General features: G+C 41.1%; 1 protein-coding gene across 3 annotated transcripts in view; it reads left to right on the top strand.

Moving 5' to 3' along the window:
* The window catches only part of gas7a (growth arrest-specific 7a), a 187,504-nt gene that overhangs the window by 8,734 nt on the left and 152,336 nt on the right, over nucleotides 1-26,434 (top strand). The gene's annotated exons all lie outside the window — the stretch shown is intronic.

Genomic DNA, 26,434 nt, shown 5'->3' with positions numbered 1-26,434 from the left:
TATAATATGTTTGCAGATATTTAAGAAACATGCTAAGTGACCATACTTCTTTGTCTGAAAAAAAAAAAAACAATGCTAAATTTATTCTCCTTTGAAAATGTGTGTTCCATGTTGTGATGTGTTTTTGTTTTGGCCTCTATAACAAGCTAGGGTTTTTTTTTCTTCCCTGTAAATAAGGTTGCTATTACACCTTCATAGTTCAATTTTACGATTCTTAATATTAAAGCAAAACGTAACAATGTAAAAAAGCAAACTAAACAAAAATTTCTCACAATTACTGTACGGAAAGGGAAAAATCTAATAGAAAGAAATTTTAAACAAACTTTGCATCTTTAAGCATATTCACTGTAAGAAAAAAACTTGATTTGTTTCTATTTAAATCAACTTAAGTCTTTAAATCAAGAGCAGTGAGTGATTTTGTCCATATCTTTTGTTGTTTGATCAGTAATGACAAAACAGTGGACAGCAGGAATATAGAGCAATGTCGCTTTAAGAGCCACGCAGTTCTAATGTATATGCCTTTTCATTCTCAGCTCTTTACATTTCTTTATTAAAGGGTTAATGTGAATAATCACTAAACGACATGTTTTGCATGTATTTGACCATTAATACCACCTTAAGATGACTAATTGTGTGCGCTCTGCTCATCTCTGACATAGACTAGAGTGCACACACACAACAACATTCAATTCAGTTCATCTTTATTTGTATGGCGCTTTTACAATGTAGATTGTGTCAAGGCAGCTTCACATAGAAGATTATAGTGAATTGAAACAGTGTCAGTTCAGCTTTCAGAGTTCAGTGTGTTATAATACTTGTAAAGGCTGTCAATTAATATTCACAAACTGGTAACGGTCAGCTAAGTATGACTTAAACCATTGTACAGCCTGTTCCTGGACACCTGTAGAATTTAAACGATCTATGAGGATATTGTGGTCTATGGTGTCAAATGCGGCACTAAGATCCAGTAATACTAATAACGAGATGCACCCTTGGTCAGCAACTAAGAGTAAATCTTTGGTTATTTTCACTAATGCGGTTTCTGTACTGTGATGAGGCCTGAAACCTGACACTTCAAAACACTTCAAAAACATTGTTCATCTGCAGAAACGAGCATAATTAGGCAGAAATAACTTTTTCTAGTATTTTATACATAAATGAAAGATTTGAAATAGGCCTATAATTAGCTGCTGTGGTCCAGTTGTGGTTTCTTAATAATAGGCTTAATAACAGCTAGCTTGAAAGAATTTGGAACATGGCCTAAAGATAGAGAGAAGTTGATGAGGTTCTGGCCTTGTCTTTCATTATATAGTTGTAAAAATACATTAGTGTTTGCCTCTAATGCTGAAGTACGCTATAAACACTAGGGAAAAGAGAATAACCAAAAGAAAATGGTGCATATGTGATTAATATGTATATACACAAGGGTATTTTCCATGGTAATTTGCAGCAGTTTAAGGGAAAAATAGGCTGGTTAGTCTGAAATTAGGCTGGTTAGTCCGAATAGTGGCATGTAGCGATGCGGGCAGAAACGTACAGGGACATTACAGGCACTTGAGACATTGTCACTATTACCTTTATAACTTTCATCCCATGGCAGAAACAAGCTTTCACAAAGTATTTTATTATTATTCCTATCATTTGTATTTTGTTGAAATGCACCATTTATCATCAATCCACCTAGAAATATCAATATTACAAAGTGCATTACCAAGAGTGTAATGCATATATGGATTTTTGTATACATTTGTAGATATTTTTAGCTCTATCTTGAAATGCACAAGCAATTCGCCATGACAACAAGTGAGCTGGAGATCTGTTGAGTCAATAGCGCGAGGCTGTTGGATGTTTGAATGGCCAGCCTGGAAGCTTTTACCTTTCGTCTCACCTTGAGTATTTTTTGAGCGTCACTTATGTGGATCCAAAAGCATGACAGTTTGGCTGACTAATTCTCACACTTTCTCAGGCCTAATGCACTTTATTGCACTTGAAATAATAGCTAGCTGTCAACTGCTGGTCATAGTACCATGCTTGAAAACAACAAGATATTGTGAACCAGAAATATATGGAGGTTATGTTTGTTTGTGAAAATGTTTTGCACTTATAAATGATTTCATGTGTTATTAGTATTGGCCAAATAACGTTTTGCAATGGGGTGAAATGCCCTTACAGAAAAAGCAGTTTGTCGCTTAGCAACAGACTCAAAGCAAGCACTTCAGTCTTTGGATTAAAGCATGAATCTACTGCATGTTTGTATGGTGGAGAAAAACCTGCTGACCGCATTGGTGTTTTACAGATTTATTTGTTTTTCTTGTCTGGTGATTTTGTGTCCCTCATGTGTGCTGCATACTATCATTAGGCCTGTGATAGTTACGGCTGTTCAGCAGAAATGGTTGGTTTTCAGCAGTTGTGAATGGCATTAAAAGCGAGTGGGGCAGTGGGTTCATGGGCCGCTGCCAGACATGCGCTGGGCACAGTCATTCTGCTTACCCAAACAAAACTGCACCTTTCCCTAAGCCAGCACTCACACATGTGAATGGGAATACAGTTATACAGCCTACATGTTTGCCAGTGTTGTGGTTTCCACAAGAGCATTTGCTTATCCAATCCTTTGATATGTTATATGATTATGATGATTGTTCACAAAAAAATGAAAAATAAATAAAAATTCAACGTTCATTCATCTTCATGTCAATCCAAACTTATGGATTTCTTTTCATGTGGAATGGATTGATATAAAAAATAATGTATATATTTTTGCACTTTTTTTCTTTTATCTGTTATGGCGTTGTTTAGTCTTTTTTTTGTTTACTTTGTTTTGTTATTGTTTACATTTATTTGATTGGTATTGTGTTATGTTTTTTTTGACACATTCATTTTATTCAATTTGTTTTATTTTGTCTTCAGGATTGTTTTTTTGTTGTTGTTTAAATTTTATGTTATTTTGATTGCATTTTGTTTTTATTATAGTTTTTGTATTGTGTTATTGTCATGTTTGGGTCTCAGCATGGTTAAGACAAGAGAGGTAGGATCCAAGTGCAGCCTAATAATAATAATTTATTAAAGAAAGTATTTGTGCAGGAATTTGTAGTTCATGGATGAGTTTGTAGTTCCCCTTCGGATGGGGAACTCCAATGCTATGTGGAAACTTCCACTATGGGAATTTCGTCAGAAACCAATCATCTGAAAGAGTATAAAAATGGGCCAATGAAATGCCAATGAGTTGGCAGCGTCAGCGTGCACAGCTGGCGTCAATGACAATCAGTCATGTTATAAAGACGCAGCCAGTGCCATGCTCGACATCCTTTTCGCTTTCAGAGCCTTTCACGAAGCTTCTGAGAGAGTCTTTGAGGGTATCTCCAACCTGTGTCTACAGAGAGAGATCGAGAAGCAGCTTCTCCCGGTCCAGAGCGTGTATACGCAGTGGCAGATGGTCGAGCTGGGTATTTCTCCCTTGCCTAGCGTTCTTTGGGTCCGGTCCTCCAAGAGCGGTTTGTATATAGGAAAAAAGCTTTCCTAAAAGAGCAACACGGTTGTGCAGCGCGTCTTTTTCAAGACGTCACTCCGACTGTGCGTTTCTGGATGGGGTGGTTTCCTATCCCCGGATGATGGGCACGGGCAGTACATGCCATCACTGATATCATGTCTGTTGCGCAGTTAAGATCGCGGCTCGCACTTGCAAAAGAGCCACCCACCCCAGTTGTCACCCGCACTGCGGTTGGCACTCGGGCAGATCTGAGGGTTTCAGTGGGAGTAAATCCGCTGCCCTCGGGCTGCGGACCTCTCGCTCCTCCACGCGCTCCATCCAAGCTTCAGGTGAAGAGAAGCGCTCCGTCCTTGGGTGGTCGCTCTCTCACCTGATGACACCGGGGGTCAGATGTCCATCGCTGCATCGGAGGATGGGCTGTCATTGTCTGATGAGGATGCGAGCCCGCTCGCTCCCTCCCTCCGGGGTGGAGAGCGCGGCGTTGGTATCTAAAAAGCAGACATGATGGCCGTGCTTTCGCGGGCTGCTTCGGCCGTGGGTCTGGTGATGGTTTATCCCACAGCCCCGCGGCCGGACCGAATAGAGGGGTGTGATGTGGAGGATGAAGGCGAGACCTTCTAAGCCTCCCCATCCCCTTCTTCCTGGATGGGCACAGTAGGCCTTCACAGGCTGCGATTCGGAATGCTTACGCAGATGCGCGTCACGCCATGCATTCGTCCTCGGGATTGTTTTGCAGCAATAGATCTGAAGGACGCGTATTTTCATATCTCCATACTTCCACGCCACCGGCAGTTTCTGCGGTTTGCGTTCGAAGATTGAGCATGGCAATACAAGGTCCTCGCCTTCGGGCTCTCTCTGTCTCCGCGGGTTTTCACCAAGCTCGCGGAGGGTGCCCTCGCGCCCCTTCGGCTCGCGGGCATCCGCACGCTCAATTATCTCGATGACTGGCTGATTTTAAGCCCACTCTCGGGAGCAATTGATTATGCACAGAGACAAGGTGCTCCGGCACCTCCGCCCGTTGGGGTTTCAGGTCAACCGAGAAAAGAGCAAGCTCACCCCCGTGCAGAGCATCTCCTTTCTCGGGTTGGAGCTGGACTCGATCACCATGAAGGTGCGCCTCTCACGAGAACGCGCCGAGCTAATGCTGAACTGTCTGAGAGAGTTCGACAGAAAAAAAGGTGGTCCCCCTGAAATCATTTCAGAGGCTCCTGGGGCATATGGCATCCACAGCCGTGGCCTCGCTGCTCGGATTGCTCCATATGAGACCACTACAGCATTGGCTTCACGATCAGGTCCCCAGACGCGCATGGCACGCGGGCACACACCGAGTGACTGTCACTGCGCTGTGTTGCTGCACCCTCACCCCCTGGAAGGACCCCTCCTCCCTACGGGCCAGTGTGCCCCTAGGTCAGGCGTCCAGGCATGTTGTCGTTTCGGTAGATGCCTCCAGTATGGGTTGGGGGGCCGTGTGTAGAGGGCATGCTGCTGCGGACCTGTGGAGGGGAACCCAGCTGCATTGGCATATCAACTGCCTAGAGCTGTTGGCAGTGTTTCTCACTCTGCGCCGCTTTTTACCGGTGCTGAGGGGGCAACACGTGCTGGTCAGGATGGACAGCACGGCTGCGGTAGCTTATGCCATTCGTATGGGGGTATACGCTCCCGCTGCATGTCTCAGCTCGCTCGCCGTCTGCTCCTCTGGTGTCATACGCGGCTGAAGTCGCTGCTTGCTATTCACACCCCAGATGGGCTCAACCGTGCGGCCAACGGGCTCTCATGGCAGCTCCTTCCCCGGGAGAATGGCGACTCCACCCCGAGTCTCAGGGCATGCGTAAGTATGAGTTTCCCCCAGTGAGCCTACTCGCGCATTTTCTGTGAAAGGTTAGGGAGGACGAGGAGCAGGTCTTGCGCCCCCTGGCCCAACCGGACCTGGATATCAGAACTCTCCCTCCTCGCGACGCCCCCCCCCCGGCAGGTCCCTTTGAGAGAGGACCTACTCTCTCAGGGACAGGGCACCATCTGGCACCCTCGCTCAGTTCTGTGGAACCTCCACGTGTGGTCCATAGACGCGACGAGGAAGACTACCGTTGGAAGACTCTCACGTTGTCCTGAGCCGGCCCGGCTATGTGCCCAAGGTTCCTACCACGCCGTTTAAGGATCAGGTAGTGAGCCTGCAAGCGCTGCACGCGGAGGAGGCAGACCCAGCCCTTTCATTGTTGTGTCCTGTTCGCGCTTTGCGAATATATGTGGACCACACTCAGAGCCTTAGATCCTCTGACCAGCTCTTTGTCTGTTACAGTGGTCGGCAGATGGGAAGTGCAGTATCTTAACAGAGGTTGCCCACTGGATAGGGGATGCCATCTCCCTCGCTTTTCGAGCCAGGGTGAGCCGTGTCCCCCGGGGGTGAGAGCGCACTCCACTATAGAGCATCGCATTCTCCTGGGCGTTAGCACGCGGCGCCTCTCTGACAGACATTTGTAGAGCTACGGGTTGGGTGACACCCAATACATTTGCAAGGTTTTACAATCTGCGAGTGGAGCCGGTTTCCTCAAGGGTATTAGATAACCCTTGGTGATTGAGGAAACGATTCGGTTGAGGTGTCGAAATACGCTTGCTGCGCCACTCTCCCTAACCCGGAGATACGTGCGCTTTTTCAGCTTTGTCAGTTCTGTTCTCCATTTGGCGAACCCTGCAGAGTTCCTCCGAGGCCCTCAGCATCTGACTCAGCGGAGGAGTCAGGTGTTGGCCCGTTACGTTGTTGGCATGCACGCTGGTCAGCCCGCGTTCTGGGTTAGATGCCTGCTACGGTGATCCCCGCTGGCGATCCCATACGCTCACTCAGCCACGGTTTAGTCCCCCGTTCTAGGCGGGCTCGTGTCTTCCCTTCGGGCTAACCATCCTTATGCAAGGACTCCTCATCTCTGGGCTGGTCCATAGGTTGTCACCAGGTCTCCCCTCTGGGTAGCAGGTGAGCTCCGCAGCGTCCTCGCTATCGGGACTGAACGCTTTCCCAACGTACTGTCGTATTAAAACCTATTTTACTGAGTTATTGGCGACTCCCCGAAAAATATAACTGTTCCTGAACAGGTAAGTAAGGTAAGTAAGGGCCAGGGGACACATTGGAAGACTGTGTCTCGGGGCGTTGTAGGTGGGCTCGCTCTACTGCGTGGCACACCCTTCGCCAGGGACGCAGTAAGGTTCTTTCGTTGTGGCGTTTTCCATAGATTTCCCCATAGTGGAAGTTTCCACATAGCATTGGAGTTCCCCATCCGAAGGGGAATGTTACGGTTACTAAAGTAACCCTTCGTTCCCCGAGGGGGGCAACGGAAATGCTATGTTCCTTCGCCACAACGATTGTCCCTTAGCTGTTGAGCGTGAAAGTCTCTTCAGCTAGAAAAGGATGTCGAGCATGGCACTGGCTGCGTCTTTATAACATGACTGATTGTCATTGACGCCAGCTGTGCACGCTGACGCTGCCGACTCATTGGCATTTTATTGGCCCGTTTTTATACTCTTTCAGATGATTGGTTTCTGACGAAATCCCCATAGTGGAGGTTTCCACATAGCATTTCCGTTCCCCCCCTCGGGTTAAAAAAAAAAAAACTTGTAAAGTTTTTTGTTGTATGTTTCATTTGGTCTGGTTTTCTAATTTTTGCTTTGCATTTTTTTTATATTTATATATATTTTCTTTTCTTTGTTTTATGCTTTATATGGTTTTATTTGTGATCTCATTTTAAATGATTTTTGTTTTGTGTTTTATGTTTTGCGAGAGCAGGCTAACAACCAGGCTAATATTAATCGTAGTGCTTTATATCTTAGTTTTAATGTTAATGCTACAAAAAAAAATTGTATGTGTTATATGATTAATCCATGCTCTTGGCTATTTACATATATTTTTCAACTATTAGAATTTAAAATCTGTATGTTTAATTGTATTAGCAAACATTTTATTTATGTTCATATATATCCATTTCACATTTAAATATAAGGGTAATATAGATAAGAGAGATAAAAAAATAAATGAATGATCAGAGAAAAAAAATACATATACAGTGCTCAGCATAAACAGCCCCTTTTAAAAATGAATATTTTTACACATTTCTTAGTGAATATAGACAATTTTTGTTGCATTTAAACAAAACAGTTTTATTTAACAGTTATATTCATTAAAATAAGACTTGTTCACCTAACATCTTTAGGAATAGAAATATAATAATAAGATATTGTTCAAACAAGATATTGCAAAAAAAAAAAAAATTACAAACTAGAAAATGTCAACAATTTTTTTTTGTTATTTATATAATTATATAATTATTTGATGATGATGATGATAATGATGATGATACAACATTTAATAATTTACATAGACTCATTTAGAAAAAAAAATCCTAAAATATAGTGATAAATAAATGATCATATGAAGATTAAATAAACTAGATAAAATAATCTAAACAAATAAAATATAAGTGCAATATTGGATAAGTGTTTGCAATAATCTTCACAATAAATTCATTAGTAGTATGAATGACCTCTGGTCATTTAAGACAAAGTGAATGATTTAATTTGTTAATACGTCTCACCTCAGATGTTTCTGAATGAAAGTAATAGAAGTTCCCAGATCGGTGGGCAAGCGTTTTTCAACTCGTTACCTAATTAACTCACATCAGGTTTTATCCATACTTGCATTAAGGTGCGGTCACACCGGGCTTTGTGTGTGCGAAATTCTGTCATGCGGCGCTGCGAAAAGGGGCGGGATTAAACAAGATGATTAGACATTATAAAAAGCCAGTGATTGCTCCATGTTTTAAATTTCTGCCCAGAGAGGTGCTGTTTTGATCCTCGATTGGTCTCATGCAGTCAAGTGATGCGATTTAGCAGGTTAGAGTTCACCAAGCTTGAACTTTGCACTGCAGCAACCTGCGAAACTTAGCACATGACCCCGCGTTTCCGGTCTGACGCATTCGCGTGCGTATGAATGGAAGTCTATGGGAGGAAAAGTCAAGTGTGACCGCACCTTTATTGATTCTGTGATTGTTCCCGTGGTCTGTTTACAAATATCACGAATGAGCGCTCATCCTGGCTATCTAAATCGGGCTTGACATAGCAAATCCTTCTCATTCTGGAAAATGTGGCATGCATTAGGCAGGAGGACCCGATTAAACTAGGTCAAGCTGAGCTTTTTCTGTTATCCTGGGTTTCTTGATTCCATTTTTGTGCAATACCCCTCAGGAGCAAAACAGTATCCAAAGGGGTAATCCACAAATGCAGTCCAAGGAACAGCCAAAAGATAGGGCAGGCAGCAAACAGTCAAAAAATCCAACAAAACAAAGTCCAAAAATCAAAAAACCGCCAGACAGCAATAAAGAAATGCTAGGAGTAGCACACTTTACATACAAGACTGTTGTTGTTCTTCTTCAATTTATTGACAGTTGACAAACAACAGAATGGTGTAATTCCGCCATTAACTGGTATGTAGTGTGGATTATTATGACAACACAATCCCCCCACCCCCCCTCAACCCCTTACCGACCCCTTTATTTTATCAAATTATTAAATCCTCTCCCACAAATTAGTATTTTTTAAGGTACTGCGATAAAAAGGTAAAGCATTTATTTCCTGAGTTATTTTGTAGAATGTCATTTAATTTAAATCAAACGTTTATCTCTTCTATTCAATTCAATTCATCTTTATTTCTATAGTGCTTTTACAATGTAGATTGTGTCAAAGCAGCTTAACATAGAAAAGCAGAGTAAATTGAAACAGTGTCAGTCCAGTTTTCAGAGTTGAAGTTCAGTTCCGTGTGGTTTAATTTTCACTGCTGAAAGTCCAAACACGGAAGAACAAATCCATACATACGCAGCTCCACAAGTTGCGAACCATGCAAGCCAGTGGCGAGGAATAAACTTCACCAATTGCTGAGATGAGATATCTCTGTCACGAATTGTATAAATCTCAGATATCCTGTTTATTAACTTCTCACTTTCATTCACTTTCGTTCATTACTAATAAGATATAAATTCTAAACTATTGCTTTTTGTTTGAGCAGTGTGAGATGCGCCGTCATCTCAAGTGATACTGTGAAATTTGCTATTCTCCAACTTTGAGGTTGTTGTCAAAGCAGCAACCTTTATCTGGAAGAACCAAGAGACTTGTCTGAATTATATTCAAGCACACATGTGCAGTCCACCAGCGCCAGCTTAAATTGTAAACAAAGAGCATAGCGTGAGGCTAAGCTAAACTACCGCTAACATGTTTGCATTAAATTGTATACATTTCTAGTAACAGCAAAGGCTAGTAAATAGCACATAGCATTTAATGATCTTAGATACAATTTATGGTTGATGTTTAAAATAACTCTTGTATCTCAGTTGTCATGCTGACGTCACTAACGAGCTAGAGTACGCTAAACAGCTGCTGAAGGAGGTAAAGGTGGACTTAAGAGATAAGAAGGGCAGAAGCAAAGCCCTTGAAACTCCTCTGAGCGGGGCATCAAAGAGGAGTCTGACAGTGTCAAGGATGAACTCAAGCATGCCTATGCACTGCACCATGAATCCTCAAATACAAGATGGGCACCAACCTCGCCTCTGCCAAGCAGGACAGGATACCCTGTCCCTGAGCTCACACATATTGAAAAAGTTGAGAAACCATGTCGAAGATCTTTGCCAACAGTGTCTGAAGAGCCTTTACCTTGTGGGGTAACCACCGTGACGAGAGCCTGTGATAACCAGTCACAGATCGTCGTACAGTCTGGACCTCAAAGACCTTGACAAGCTGGCCAGAAACATTGGCAAGTTTACTTCAAGTGTGCCAGGGGGGTTGGAGGTTCACGCTTATTTGCAAGACATTGATTTCCACCAAAAATGAGATCCAATGTCTCTGACAAAGAAAGACAGTATTTGCTTCAAGCCACATCCAGCCCTGAGGTGTGCAGCTTCCTGGACTGACAGCTAGCTCAGATAAAGAATGATTACTGCCTGCTCCAAGAAGCCCTCATCAGAGAGTTTGCAAACTCTGAATCAGATCAAGGAGTGTTAGGCGCTCAAAACAAGTTCGCAATGAGTCTGCACTTACTACAACCAAGCTTACTACAACCAACGCAGGCAAGCCTTCTTGTCTCAGTTGCAACAAACCTGATATGGAAGAACTCGCAACAAACCTGATATGAAAGAAGACCTGAACTTTAAGATTCTCTTCCTGAGAAACCTCCATCCTGCAGTAAGCCAACATCTCAAAGTAATCACATGTCCACGATCAATGAGCATTCAGCAATTGCGAGATTTGACACAGAAAGCCTACAGCAAACAAAAGATGGTGTTAGAGAAAAAAACACCAAAACTGCAACAGTTTTTGACTTTAACACCCCAAGTCCAGAACTGGCACTAGAGGGTGCCCAATGCCAAAACAGTGTGAAACCACTATCCCCAGGGTAGAATGCATCTTCGTCCAACAGACAACAGGACTCCTTTGCTGACACAAGACCTAAACAGAAGAACAGTCGATGGGATGAACCGCCTGGACAATGACGCTCACCACAATGACAGTCCACCAGGAAAGTCCACCTTATTTCGAAACCAATAGGGAAAAAGCTGGTCATGTTGTGGAAAAAAGATTCTGGTTTGCGAAATATTTTTTAAGTTTCCAAGTCAAAGTTCTTAAAAAATAACAAAGTCTGAGATCTCTGAAGTTTTTAGGCAAAGCAGTTTATTGTTACAGCATCAGTAACAACAGAGACAGGTCGCTCGAGTGTCTGATGAGTATAGACTAGCACGCAGTTTAAATACACTTTTTTGTCTTATCACTCCACACAAATTTATACATTAACACACCTACATTAGCTTCTCCACTAATGGGATTTCAAATCTCCCAGGTGCTCCCTACCCATAGCCAGTTGAGTCATTTCTTTACCACCAATAGAATCTCAGGTTTTTTTAGGGATCCTCTTACATAACCATTTAAGGTCTTTCCTTCCTACTTCAAATGTGGCAACTCAGCATGATATCTTGTTTACTTTACTTTAAGCTGTCAACTGTAAGCTTCAGCTGAAGTTCACGGGCATTTTTAGGATCATCATATTTGGGAGTCATTGCAACTGAGCGTGAGCGCATGTCTGAGTGTGCAGATCTGTATGATCATGAGTCGCACATGAAACCAAACGCAAGTGACCTTATGACTTTACTTCCATACATCTACTCTCATTGTGGTATTCAATAGATAGATACATAATACTACTAATAATACTGAAATCACTCAAATAAGCATATAAATGAGAGTAATAAATTCATCAGAAATTCATCAGAAATATCAAGACACAATGAATTCCCCATCAGTCACCAGCCAACAGTCCCTCAAAGGGAAGACATCAAATCTCTGGATCATCAATCCTCAGTAGTCGATGAAGGTACTCAGAAAATTTTTACACGGACATTCAGGCTCAATCCCAGCAAGATAACACCGCACCAGGATTTGACCCTCAAGAACTGGTAAAAATTATGATAAAAGAGTTTCTCAAATGCATAGAGGAAGACAGGAATCTTTGACAATCTAGGGAAACACCTAGTAAACACAACACTAATACTCTCTCCTCTACAGCACTGCTACACAAATTCTAGTAGAGGGGAGCCACTCCACATATGCAATACTTTTTTTGCTGGTTTTTAACCTACATCATTTTTGTTGCATCACTGTGCCTCTCCATTTCCGTCTCTCTCTCTCTCTCTCTCTCTCTCTCTCTCTCTCTCTCTCTCTCTCTCTCTCTCTCTCTCACTAATTTGTAGTTCCAGTCCCATCCACAGGGAACTCCTGCAAATTCGTGCACAGGGCCCAAAAGTAAGGCAAGGCAAGTTTATTTATATAGCACATTTCATACACAGTGGCAATTCAAAGTGCTTTACATAAATGGGAATAAAAGAGACAAGTATAAGAAAATAAAAACAAATAATAAAATGGTTAAAAACAGATAAAAACAAATTAAAATGTGTTAAAAACAGGTTCTAAAAGAATGAAAAAGAAAATAAATACATAATAGTGTGATCTGTCGGATATGCACAGTGCTCATTCAGTAAAGGCACAGCTAAACAGATGTGTTTTCAGTCTTGATTTGAATGTGCCTAATGTTGGAGCACATCTGATCATTTCTGGAAGCTGATTCTATCGGCGAGGGGCATAGTAGCTGAAAGCCGATTCAACCTGCTTTGACTGAACTTTTGGAAAAGTCTGCCTAGCAGTGTTTTCCACAATGAAAGTCTTTATAGATATTATAATGGACTACTAGTTTCGTCTTCCTCCATATACTCTCAGCTTTTCTGCATTGTCTTTTCATCATTTGAACTGCTGTTGACCTTGTCTAAGGCCCTTTTTGTCTCCCAGTCCTCTTCCTGACTTTAACAGGAGCAATGTCATCTATGACATTCTTAACTTTAGAGTTAAACAAATCAAGGAGATAATCGACAGTGTCTGCAGATATGCTTGGTGCTAGCGATACAGCCTTCATAAACTGCTCACTAGTGTTCTCATTTTTGAATCCCTTTCTTACAGGGACGGATCTGTCTTCAATGGCTGGAGTGATCAATATATCAAAGAAAATACAGAAACAGATTCCTTAACAACAGTCGATGAAATGTGTAAACCCTTAGTTATAAGTAGATCAAGAGTGTGCCCAGCATTGATTTCTGGATTATCAATGTGAATACTAAAAAATTTTATTGATTGAAAGCTAGGAAAGTTTCAAATGCATTGGTATGAAGAAACATACTATGAAAAGTACCCATGTTATAATACTTTATTTTAATAACTTCCAATCAAAGGCAGGAAACATACGTCACTCACACAATGTGCCAACCTAGCCTCCTAGAGGAGGGAACGGGGGTGTGACTCCACCCCGCAGCTTCTCTGATTGGACCATCACTGTATAGGCCTGACCTTTGACCTCTGAAACTTTGAACAAGGAATATTCTTTGTCGTCTTAGCCGGTCGTCTTTGCCAGTCGTCACCATTGTTGCTGCATGGATGTTGCTCTTCTTGTGCTTTGGCCATTAAATCGCCTCACCTGGAGCCTCGTTACATCACGGAGCAAACCGTGACTTTTATAATATATTTATAGATTTTAATAAAAAAGTTCTTCTGTTGTGAAGAAACAATCTAATTATGTATGGAAAGCATTTTCAATGCTTAGATATCGAATTGAACTGAATCGATGGCATGATAATCGTAACTGAACAAAACCGTGAGACCAGTGTAAATTCACACCCCTACTCGTTACAATTATAGACCTTTTTCTTGGCTGCTGCATGGAGGGCGCCATAGCGACCAGCGTCTTCTGGTAGAATGTTTAAAACTTCCGTTTACAGCGTCTACAACCGGTAATTTGCGTTTTTGCGTAATTTTGCATAAGTTTTACTATGACCAAATGTCATGTACAGAGCTGCAGTCTAGGTGCTGGAGGCTTGAGAACGACGACTTTCCATCCTGGAGAAGCTGCAGGTCTGTTCAGGTTAGCCAACGGGATCAATGCAGAGACTAATCTTTCACTGGGGTCTTTCAGGGATCTCACGCTCTCCACTCCTCCATAACCAGCACAGCATTATAGTCCAAGATTATGTACACCTCGGGATAAGGAGAAACAGATATAAGTGTAGATATCATTCAAATTATATTGTCTGTTTGGGTAGTGTTCCTGGCTCTGGTTGGCCTAATTAATGCAGCTGCAATTTCAATCAGCTGATGGTTGTTAATTAAGGCTACAGGACGACCACCTTATAACACATTACAGTAGTCTAACCGAGTGGTCCTGTAAGCATGAATAAGCTTTTTTGTATTAGACATTGATAGCGTATGTTGAAGTTTAACAAAATTTTTAAGATAAAAAAATTCATTTTTATAGATGCTTGAAATCTGGCCTTCAAATGACAGGTTGCTATCAAAAATCACCTTAAAATATTTGACTGAAGGCAAGAACTAAACTGCAAATCCTTTAAGAGTTAAACAGTATTCCAGCTTTTTGGGTCTAATAAGCAAGACCTCAGTTTATCTGAATTTAGTAATTCTTTAATCATCAAATTTTTTTATATCAGCTATATAATCCATTAATATCATGAATTTGTATAAATTATCAGCGTGAAAGGAGATAGAGAGTTGTGTATCATCAGCATAACAGTGGGATATTTCAATGATATTGCCTAGTGGTATTATATATAAAGTAAAAAGGGACCAAGAACTAAGCCTTGTTGGACCCCACAGTGTACTTTTGATCAGTATGATGCCTTTTCATTACCTGACAGAAATTGATACTGTTTCAATAGACACGACATGAACCAAGCCAATGCAGTTCCAGTAATACCAACATAATTTTCAAGCCTATCAACGAGAATGTGTAGTGAAATGCAGACATTATAACTCATGACATGTCACAACCGGAACCTTGTGTTACCAGTGCCCATTATTCACCTCGGCTCTTTGTGTCTGGAATGAAGGTGCAAGCAATAGACCCATCATCATTTGATTGATCACGAGATTGACTGGAATGTAAATATATGCTTATCAAATTTTTTTCTATTGACATTGAAATTAGGTTTTGCTTATATGTGATTGTTTCTTTTGTTGAGATTGTTCTTTTAGTGTCGGTTCCTGATAGGTAGTGTCACGCTAAATCAAGAAAAAATGAAAACAGCAAGGTGAATCTAATTGCAAGTGTTTAATGACCAAGGGTCATAAATCAAAAGGGTGCAAAAAGAGTCCAAAACAAAATAACAATAAGTGTAGTAGCTGGGTGTGAAAAATGTTCCAATTACATGGCAGAGAAGCATCCAACGAGAGTCCTGACAAAACACAGACAGACCGCAAACAAACAATAACGTACTGACAACAAAGTAAAGCACTGGCGCTCAAATATAGACGCAGCTAAATAGGGCACAGCTGAGCTGCTGATCAGAACAGCTGATCGCATTACATAATCACCCACGTGATCACAACATATGGAGTAAAGGTGCGGTCACACTTGACTTTTCTTCCCATAGACTTCCATTCATACGCACGCGAATGCGTCAGACCGGAAACGCGGGGTCATGCGTTAAGTTTCGCAGGTTGCTGCAGTGCAAAGTTCAAGCTTGGTGAACTCTAACCTGCTAAATCGCATCACTTGACTGCGTGAGACCAATCGAGGATCAAAACAGGACCTCTCTGGACAGAAATTTAAAACATGGAGCAATCGCTCGCTTTTTTAATGTCTAATTATCTTGTTTAATCCCGCCCCTTTTTGCAGCGCCGCACGACAGAATTTCGCACACACAAAGCCCAGTGTGACCGTAGCTTAAAGCAAAACACAACCATGTGACAACAACAAACACCACAGAAACAGTGCACGCGTCTGCAACCGTGACAGTACCCCCTCTCTCCTAGGAGCACCTCCTGGTGCTCCCAGAAGAGCTTACCTGGCGATTGTAATCATTGATAAGAGAGTGATCCAATACATCCCTTGCAGTAACCCAACTTCTCTCCTCAGGACCGTAACTCTCCCAGACCACCAAGTACCTAATTCCTCGCCCCCTCCGTTTAAAGTCCAAAATGCGCTTAAGCGCGAGACGTGGAGGAAGGGGAACCGGAGTAGGTGAATTAATGGCCGTATGGAAAAACGGGCTTTAATTTAGAGACATGGAACACGGGATGGATTCTTTTGTACACTGGAGGAAGTTTGACAGTGACAGTGAATGGGCCAATAAATTTAGGAGCAAGCTTATTACAAATGGTGCGCAGAGGAATATTCTTAGATGAAAGCCAAACTTTTTGATCAACGACGTAATCGGGAGACTTAGACCAGTGGCGGAAACAAAACGAACCTTCAATTTAGTGAACGTGGCTTGAGCAGTGTTCTACCACCTGAACGGTGTTTTGTGGGAGGTTATGGCAGTCAGAGGCGCAGCGAGCTGGCTGAAATTGAGAATAAAACGCCGGTAAAAATTAGCAAAGCCCAGAAACCTCTGCAGGGCCCTGCGGGAATCTGGGGTTGGCCAATTCACCACAACCTGAATCTTCTCTGGATCCATACGCACCCCCTCGACTGACACAATGTGCCATAGAAAAGCAACAGGCTGTGTATGAAAAACGCATTTCTCAGCCTTGACATAAAGCCCATTCTCTAGCAGCCTCTGAAGCACTCGTCTGACGTGTTGAACATGTTCCTGGAGAGAACGGGAAAATATCAGAATGTCATCCAGGTAGACATAAATGAACTGATATATCATATTATGCAACACATTATTAACGAGTGCATGGAAGACTCTGGGAGCTTTGGAATAACTCGAAGGGAAGAACGCAGTATTCAAAGTGCCCCATGGGGGTATTAAGAGCAGTTTTCCATTAATCTTCGGCTCTTATGCGGACCAAATGATAAGCATTGTGGAGATCTAATTTCGCGAAGAAGGATGCCCCCTGCAGACGCTCAAAAGCTGAAGACATTAACAGCAAAGGATAAGTTCTTTACCTTAATGTTATTCAGCCCCCGATAATCAATGCACGGGTGGAGGGAACCATCCTTCTTCACGAAAAAGAACCCTGCCAGAGAGGAAGAGGGACGAAAGATCTTGGCCGCTAGAGAATCAGAAATGTCTTCTCCTTGGCCTCCCTCTCTGGAACAGAGAGTAAATATAATTTGTCTTTAGGCGGAGACATACCTGGCAATAAATCTATAGCACAGTCATAGGGACGATGAGGAGGCAAAGAAGCATCCTCCCAACACAGTGTAACAGAAAGAAGTGTGGCAGCAACAGAGGATTCCTTCAGATTAATTTTACCCGCCAGTAACCTCTTACCTACTGACAGGTGCTGCCTTTTAACAGACATGAAGCCACAAGCAGTACAAACAAAGTCCTTCAGATTGCTGACGTTGCTTCTCCTCTAAAGAAATGCAGGACCTGCCCATTTCAATCGGTACCGGGTCAGTGGTCGCTACCTCCGCAACCCCTGGAAGTGTAGGAGGAAAAAATCCCAGATCGTCAGACACAACCAGCCTGTTGCATGTCTCCCTCCGTGTTAACCTGGTGTCCACCCAACTTGCCAGATCGGCGAGACCATCCAAAGTCTTAGGAAGATCTAAGGCGTAGATCTCGTTGTGGATCTGATTGGAAAGGCCATGTAGGAACATGTCCCATTTGGCCTCTGTGTTCCATTTGCACTCTGCGGCTAAAGTGCAGAACTTGATGAAGTAGTCCACTACGCTCCGGCTCCCCTGTCGAAGCTCAGCAAGGACCCGTGCTGCCTCTTTTCCAGAAGTTGCACGGTCGAAAACCGTTTTGAGCTCCCCTGAAAAGGCCTTAAAAGACGCGGAGCAGGGGAGTTTCTGTTCCCACACAGTGGTTCCCCACAGAGCCGCTTTGCCAGAAAGTAGCGTGATGACGAACGCTACCTTGGCTTGCTCTGTGGGGAATGATGATGGCTGTAATGTCATGTAAAGGGAACACTTAGAAAGAAAAGAGCGACACAACTGGCTGGTGGAGGAAGACAGGGTTCAGGCGAACGATTCACCACTTCAGGTACTGAGGGCGTAGGTAGAGAGGATGTGGCTTCCGGTGTGAGGACTTCCCGGCCGTAACTTGAGTGACAAGCCTCTGGATGGCCTGACTGGTTGCTGTCAACAATTCATCCTGACGATCGATTCGTGCGTTAGTGTTGGATACAAAAGTCTGCGAGCTGTGAAGCACTTGCTGGATCCATTTTAAGGTCAGTACCTTCTGTCACGCTTAATCAAGAAAACAACAAGGTGAATCCAATTGCTAGTGTTTAATGCCCAATGGTCATAAATCAAAAGGGTGCAAAAAGAGTCCAAAACAAAATAACAATGATAAGTGTAGTAGCAGGTTGTGAATAATGTTCCAGATACACGGCAGAGTAGAATCCAACGAGAGCCCTGACAAGACACAGACAGACCATGAACAAACAACATACTGACAACCAAGTAAAGCACTGCCGCTCAGATATAGATGCAGCTGAATAAGGCACATCTGAGCTGCTGATCAGAACAGCTGATCGGCATTACGTAATCACCCACATGATCACAACACAGACACGCAGAGTAAAACAAAACACAACCACATGACAACAACAAACACCACAGAAACAGTGCATGCATCCACAACCGTGACAGGTAGACCTTACATTCGTTAGGTTAACTGTAACAGCAAATGCCCAGTTACTATTTACCACATTGTTCTGAGAAACTGTAATGCAATTTTACTTCAAGACTGCCAGTAATACAATTCAGTTTCTTATTGTTTTATCCAACCCCACAAAAACAATAATTTGGCTTAAATTCAGTTTGATTGAGTTTGTGTTATTTTATAGTTATTTCTCATGGCTGAATATGATTATCAGTTGGTAGCTTAATCATTTTTCATAAGTAGTGTGTTTTTGTGTGTTATTTTTGCTTTTATGTCTTTTGGTCAATAAATTCATCTTTTTATTGAAACTGTATTGTCTTTGTGTTGATAATAAGAGGCTCTACAAGATAGTGAAATCTCACTTTTTCTTTAGATTTGTCAGATAACAACTCCAAAATTTGTGTAATTCATTTCAACAATCTCAATTATTGTTAATTATTGCCACAGAGAAATTTTGTGACTGGTGTCCCCTTTAAAATGAGTTATTTATCTGATATTGGCATTCACCTTAGGTGAGTGAGCAAAAACTCAATATTAATACTAATATTATTTTAATATTCAAGATAAACCAAAGTAATTTTCACTACAAATGTTATAATTAATAGTATAAAATGTGGCACTGATGTCCAATAACACTAAAAGTAAAATGCAACCACAATTGGACAATAGGAGCAGGCCATTTATATCTCTTAGGTGTGCTGTTTCGGTGCTATGAAATGTTCTAAATCCAGATTGGAATTTCTCACATTGTTTCTCTGCAGGAAGGAACATAATTGAGTAGATAAGACTTTCTCTAGTACCTTTGATAGAAAAGGCAGGTTTGAAATGGTTCTATAATTTATTATATAATATATGAAAAGGCTCAGCCTCCTTTCATGAACTGGGTACTACCAGACGCTCTAAATTTTGAGATTTTAAAAAATGGGTTGAATTGCAGCAAGACAGATGGTTGGTTAGATAAACAGGTGCGATCGTATTTAAAGCTGTTTAGGTATGAAGTAATATTTTGTAATTAATCTGGAACTTAAGAGGTGGCCAGTGTAAGGAAGATAAAATTGGGGTGATATGGTCATATATTCTAGAACTCTGGCAGGTGCAATTTGCACTAATTGATGTTTATTAATAGAGGGTGCTGGGCATTCAGCGAACAGAGCATTACAGTAATCCAGTCTAGAAGTCATGAAAAGCATGAACTAGCAGCTCTGCATAGTTTAGTTCCAACCCTGCTTCAACACACTTACCTGTAGGTTTCAAACAACCCTGAAGAACTCAATTAGTTTGATCAGGTGTGTTTAATTAGGGTTAAAGCTAAACTGTGCAGAGCTGTGGGCCTCCAGGAACTGGATTTGACACCTGCGCACTAAATGGAGCTAGTGACATCACTATGAGGGGTAGGGTTAGGTGAGCATATTAAAAGCATTGCATACAGCTCAGATTGCAACTGCACTAGGTCTGCACCCAGACCCCTCTCTTTTCAGATGTAATTTTGTCCCATTCCTCCTGTAAACAAGTCTTGATGTGGGCAACAGTACGGGGTCTTCGTTGTTGCAATTTGTGCTTCAAAATTCACCACAAATTCTCTAATAGAGACAGGTCAGGACTGCAGAGAAGCTAGTCAAGTAGCTGTATCCTCCTCCTCTGCCACCAAAACTTTGTAATGTGTGCAGAATGTGATTTTGCATTGTCTTGTTGAAATATGCATGGGTGTCACTGGAAAAGAAGGCAGCATATTGTGCTCCAAAATCTCTATGTACTTTTCAGCATTAATGGTGTCATCACAGAAGTGGATATTACCTTTGCCAAGACAATTGTCAATTTAATTTATTGATGATGGGTGATGATTCTTGATGCAGTGCCTTCTGAGAAATCAAATATCATGGTTGTTCAGCTTAGGCTTGCGGCCTCGTCTATTACACATTGAAATTTCTCCAGATTCCTTAAAACTTCTAATTATGTTATGCACGGTTGAAGATGAAATATCCAAATGTCTTCCTATATTTCTTTGAGGAAAATTGTTTTTAAACATTTAAATAATTTTCTCATGTATTTGTTGGCAAACTAGCGATCCTCAGCCCTACCTTGCTCCTGAAGGACTAGACCTTTCTTGGATGCTGCTTTTTTACCAATTCATAAATACAATTACCTGTTAACATATGTTTCAATTTACATCAATATTTAACTAAATTACCTGATTACTGGCCATAAATTGGTTCTGCTCCAACTTTTTTGAAATGTATAGAACCAAAATTGGAAAATGTTTCTTTTGGCAAAATAAAAAACAATAAACATCATGAGGAACACATAAGATAATATTTATCCCTAATAACAGACTGTCCCTGGACATCTGTAACATTTAATCGATCTATGAAGATATTATTATAAATAGTGATAAATGCAGCACTGAGATGAAGTAAAACTAGAAACAAGATGCAGCCTCAGTCAGTAGTTAAGAGTAAATTGTTGGTTGTTTTCACTAAAGCAGTTTCCGTACTATGATGAGGCCTGAAACCTGACTAAAACACTTCAAATACATTGTTGACCCGTAGAAAGGAGCATAAATGCAATATTTGAAATAGGCCTATAATTAGCTAAGATGCTAGGATCAAGTTGTGATTTTCTTAGTAAGAGGTTTAATAACAGCTAACTTGAAAGGGTTTGGAACATGGCCTAAAGATAGAGAAAAGTTGAGAATGTTAAGAAGAGGTTCTCATACTACAGGTAGCAACTCTTATAATAATTTGTTAGAATTGGATCTAACATACATGTAGCTGATTTAGACCTATTTATAAGTTTATCTAGCTCTTACTGTCCTATGATTTTGAAACACTGTAGATTGTTTAGATTTAGTGGAATGTTTAATGAATCTGAAGTATAAGACGGTGCAGAAAGTTTAAAGAGCCCCTTATATGGGTTGTTGAGAATGACCTTCCATGTAGTGTGTAACACAGCTCTAAGTGATCTGAAAGTGGGCAGTGTTTAAAACTATTCATTCATTTATAAAAGAGTCAACTCATAGTGCTTTAAATGAATCGTCTTGTTAACGTGTCTTTAGCCGTTTCAGTGGATGTGGATACGAAACTTAAGCCTCACCCAATTGTTGTGCGCGCAAACCCTGGAAAATTGAAACCTGCAGCCCCTCCCACAAATAGTAGCAAAGGAAAAAAAGGAGGACAAGAACTGTAGCAGACGCCGTTTGTATCAAGTCATGAAGATGCTGTGGGATATTCTGCTGGATATTATTGGAAGTGTGAGGAGAAAGTTAATTTCTCTACCCAAAGATGAAACTGTGAAGAGTCAATGGTTGAGGTTTATTTTTGCAGAAATACCTCAGCATTATAGCCCAGCCTTGTGCAGTTCGATTGCTTCTGGAATCTATACACTTACAACGAGGCATTCGTCAGCCGTTTGTTAAAGGAAGTATCAGAAAAGACTATTGATGTAAGGGACTATGTCAGTACATGGATCAGTGGATCATGGATCAGTTTCTTCCTCCATTTCACAAGTGTAACCGCTTGTACTGTATCAGGTTACCTCTTAAAATTTTCATATCGAATCTAATGCCACGTTAAAAATGTGACGCGTGCCGCTTTGTTTACAGATTTGCATTGCATTTGTGAGCTTGCGTTCCACTGCCTTTTCAAAATAGTTCAGCTTTTGCTGCTGTGTGAATTAATACTGAATGTGTGTCATGGTTAAGTATAGAGCAATATGGTGGTGTTTAACTGCACATACATACCTGCCAACATCTGTCCCTGAAAATTCGGGAGACCAGGGGGGTTAGGTTTGGGGTTCAAATTACGGGAGTTTTCCAGGGTAAATAACAAAATAGGTGGGTGGCTAGAGATGGGTCTGAAATACAGGAGACTCCGGGAAAAACAGGAGTGTTGGCAGGTATGCTCACACATACACTATGCACTGTGACTACTTCAATATTGTTTTTAAGCCATGCTGAGCATTTCACCCTGTCTCGTGCTGAATGCTGTCGACCAATCGCAACAGGCTGTCATCGGCCAATCAGCCCAGATTAGCTTTGCACTAAGGAGGGGTTTGGGAACAAATGAATCGCTGAACGAATTATATGGTAGTCGCTGGGAAAATTAGGAAAAAATTAAATGCATATTATAAGACCATGAAAGTGTTTTTTGACCTTGCATGCATATCAGCCTGTTGTTGGAGACCCTTAAAACCAAAATATGACCCTTTTTAATATATAATAAGGGCTCTTTAACATCTTCTATTTTTAGTCTAAAGCCTTCTATTTATCAAAAATCTTTTTTAAAAGGAGACGAGCAGCAAATCCGGATTTCACCATTTCCAGATGCGAAAAGTGTCGCATGCACTGTAATCCACACGTGAGTCCAGCTGCGCTCTCATAGTAGGGAAATGAAAATAAAACCTTCGTTGCAGCACATTTAAAAACACAACACCATCGACCAGTGTCTCCAAACAGTTCTTGTTCTTTCACTCCACTTGTTTTGGCAACACAACGTGGCATGTCTCTGCACTGTCTGAACACTGTCTCAGGTAAAAACAGTCTTCGAAGCTATCATGCATAATAATGAAGTTGCAATGCATACACAATAGAGCACGCTGATTGGTTTCTCTTGAGGTAATGATGCACACTCAGAGACGTCACGAAGTACTCCCAGGTACAGACAGCCAGTCTACACACTAGATTACACGCATGCATTAATCCCGCCCCTTCTCGCAGTGCCACACAACAGAATTTGGCATGCTTCAGTGTGAAGCTGCGGTCACACTTGACATTTCTTCCCATAGACTTCCATTCATACGCACGCGAATGCGTCAGACCGGAAACGCAGGGTCATGCGTCAAGTTTCACAGGTTGCTGCGGTGCAAAGTACAAGCTTGGTTAACTCTAACCAGCGAAATCGCATCACTTGACTGCTTGAGATCAATCGAGCATCAAAACATGACCTCTCTGGACAGAAATTAAAAACATGGAGCAATCGCTCACTTTATTAATCTATAATCATCTTGTTTAATCCCGCCCCTTTTTGCAGCACCACACGGCAGAATTTCGCACATACAAAGCCCGGTGTGACCGTAGCTTGACCGCAGCTTTACTAGGGAAATCAAACCAATAAACTGATAAGAGGGCAGGTGAACATAATGATTAATAATAGTATAACAAGGTGGGTGGGACAAGACAATAATCAGGAGAGCACATGGCACAAAGAGACACACAAGCCTTGTTCTCATGTCAAACAGGACTAGAACATGCAGCCAATGAGAATACTCATTAACCGCATGTTCACATGAAACAAGACACTAAAGTATGTGGCACATGTAAACATGAGTCGCATGCTGAACACAACACAAGACAACAAAACACAAGACTTAATGCAAGACACGAGTACACAATAAATTAAACATCTGCCATGTACTTACAAATGCAACATACATGTTCTGATCTCAGCACCAACCGAAACAAAAACCAACTTGATTGAAGCGCCGAGAACAAAATAGCCTGCCGCAAACAAAGAACATAAACAGAGACCTTGCACGCCCACATCAAATGGGAGCATGCGTGGCCTGAGTGCAGAACAGACCATGAACATTATAAAGACAAAATAATAATAACACTATCTTTGAACACAATTCTAAAGATCTCAAATTTTTTTTATTTCTTTTTTATCACATATGTTTAAGGGTAGGAGCTGCAGATACTTCATCAGATACATATGAGTCAAGTGGATATATTTATTGTAATATTTATTCTACTACATTTAACTGTTAGGTTACATCTAAATACTCAAAATGAAATAATAACTTGTCATTATTAATTATTAATATTCATAAATTTGAGCTAAATTTGTTACACTGTATCAAATGAAAAATAAACATTTGCATTCTTATGTAAAAATAAAATTACTGTACAGTTTAAACATCACTGAATAACATTCTAATGTTTTATCGTATTGTTATCTTTTAAAAATATATTGTTGTTTTATCAAACTTTGTTGTATTTACAAATAAAAAAAGATCTATATATTAGCCGAGAATCACTTCCTATTTTATGTTAAAGTGGCTATTAAACATTACCACTTAAACATTATTGTAAGTTGAGCATGCTGTATATTCTTTTTTTTTCTAGTTTTGTAAAATAATAATAATAATAATAAAAATCAGTAATGATATGTTGTTCTAGTTGAGGTAATTTGAAGAGTACAATAAGTAAGGTCCTCAACAGAGCAGTAGTACACGGGTACACAGACCAGTAGGTTCAGTCTTATAATTTGAAACTCCACATCTGGATTAGTTTAAAAGTACATCAAAAATACACATTATAAAAATACATATACAATGCACAATGTAAAACTAAAACAAGAGTTTCTTGTGAGGGATAGATGGAGAACATTTTATAACTTCAACGAATCTTCAATAGAGAATGGTCCATGGGGCAATAGCCATAGACAAGCATGTCACATACCTGAACTAGGCTGTAAAGGAAGGATGTAAATTTTGTTTTTAGGTTTATGAGCAGTGAGAAATACGATTTTTCAAAAAGAAGAAAAAAATATCTGTTAAATTACAGTGCATCCGGAAAGTATTCATAGCGCTTCACGTTTACCACTTTAATTATTTTTTTACAGCCTTATTCCAAAATGGATGAAATTCATTCATTTCCTCAAAATTCTACACACAATACCCTATAATGACAATGTGAAAATAGATTTTTTGAAATCGTTGCAAATTTATTAAAAATATTCAATTCAATTCAATTCACCTTTATTTGTATAGCGCTTATACAATGTAGATTGTGTCAAAGCAGCTTCACATAAAAGGTCATAGTAAATTGGAACAGTGTAGTTCAGTTTTTAGTGTTTTAATTCAGTTCAGTTTAGCTCAGTTCAGTGTGGTTTAAAATCACTACTGAGAGTCCAAACACTGAAGAGCAAATCCAACGATGCGCAGCTCTACAGATCCCGAACCATGCAAGCCAGTGGCGACAACGAAGAGGGAAAAAAAACTTCACTAATTGGCAAAAGTGAAAAAAAAAAACCTTGAGAGAAACCAGACTCAGTTGGGCACGACCATTTTAATTTCTCTGCTGGCCAAACGTCTTGTGCAGAGCTGCAGTCTCAGTGGCGGAGGCTGGAAGCTGGCCTCAGCGAAGACTCGTCTGTCTCTGGAGCGTCACAGGAATCAGTCTCATGTTCCACTCCTCCATGACCACCACAGTAGCTGCTCAGGATACGGCCTGGTCCAGGATATGGAAACCTTGGGATCATCTCGTCGTTGGTCTTGGATCAAATCAATGAGTCTGCATAGTTTGAGGGCCTCGGGAAGAGTATCCCCAGGTGGAAATGGAGAATAAAGAGAATAATTAGCGTAGCTGCTGTTCATAGTGTATATAAACAAGATGCAGAACCTGTGTGGAAACCCGCTAAGTGCTGCATTGAGTGTATGCTTTAATAAACAGATAGGTCTTTAATCTAGATTTGAATTGGGAGAGTGTGTACTGAGCCTCGGACGTTATCAGGAAGGCTATTCCAGAGTTTAGGAGTTATAAATGAGAAGGCTTGACCTCCTTTACTCGACTTTGCTATTCTAGGTACTACCAGAAGCCCTGAGTTTTGAGATCTTAAAGAGCGAGTTGGTTTGTAGCGAGACAGAAGATTGGTTAGATAAACAGGAGCTAGATTATTTAAAGCTTTGTAGGTAAGAAGCAATTTTTTAAATTCAATATGAAACTTAACAGGCAGCCAGTGTAAGGAGGATAAAATTGGGGTGATGTGATCAAATTTTCTAGACCTGGTAAGAACTCTGGCAGCTGCAT

This window comes from Danio aesculapii, chromosome 3 (assembly GCF_903798145.1).
Source record: "Danio aesculapii chromosome 3, fDanAes4.1, whole genome shotgun sequence".
Taxonomy (NCBI): Eukaryota; Metazoa; Chordata; class Actinopteri; order Cypriniformes; family Danionidae; genus Danio; species Danio aesculapii.
The sequence above is the reverse complement of the archived record's forward strand: the minus strand, read 5'-3'. Positions and strand labels throughout refer to the sequence as shown.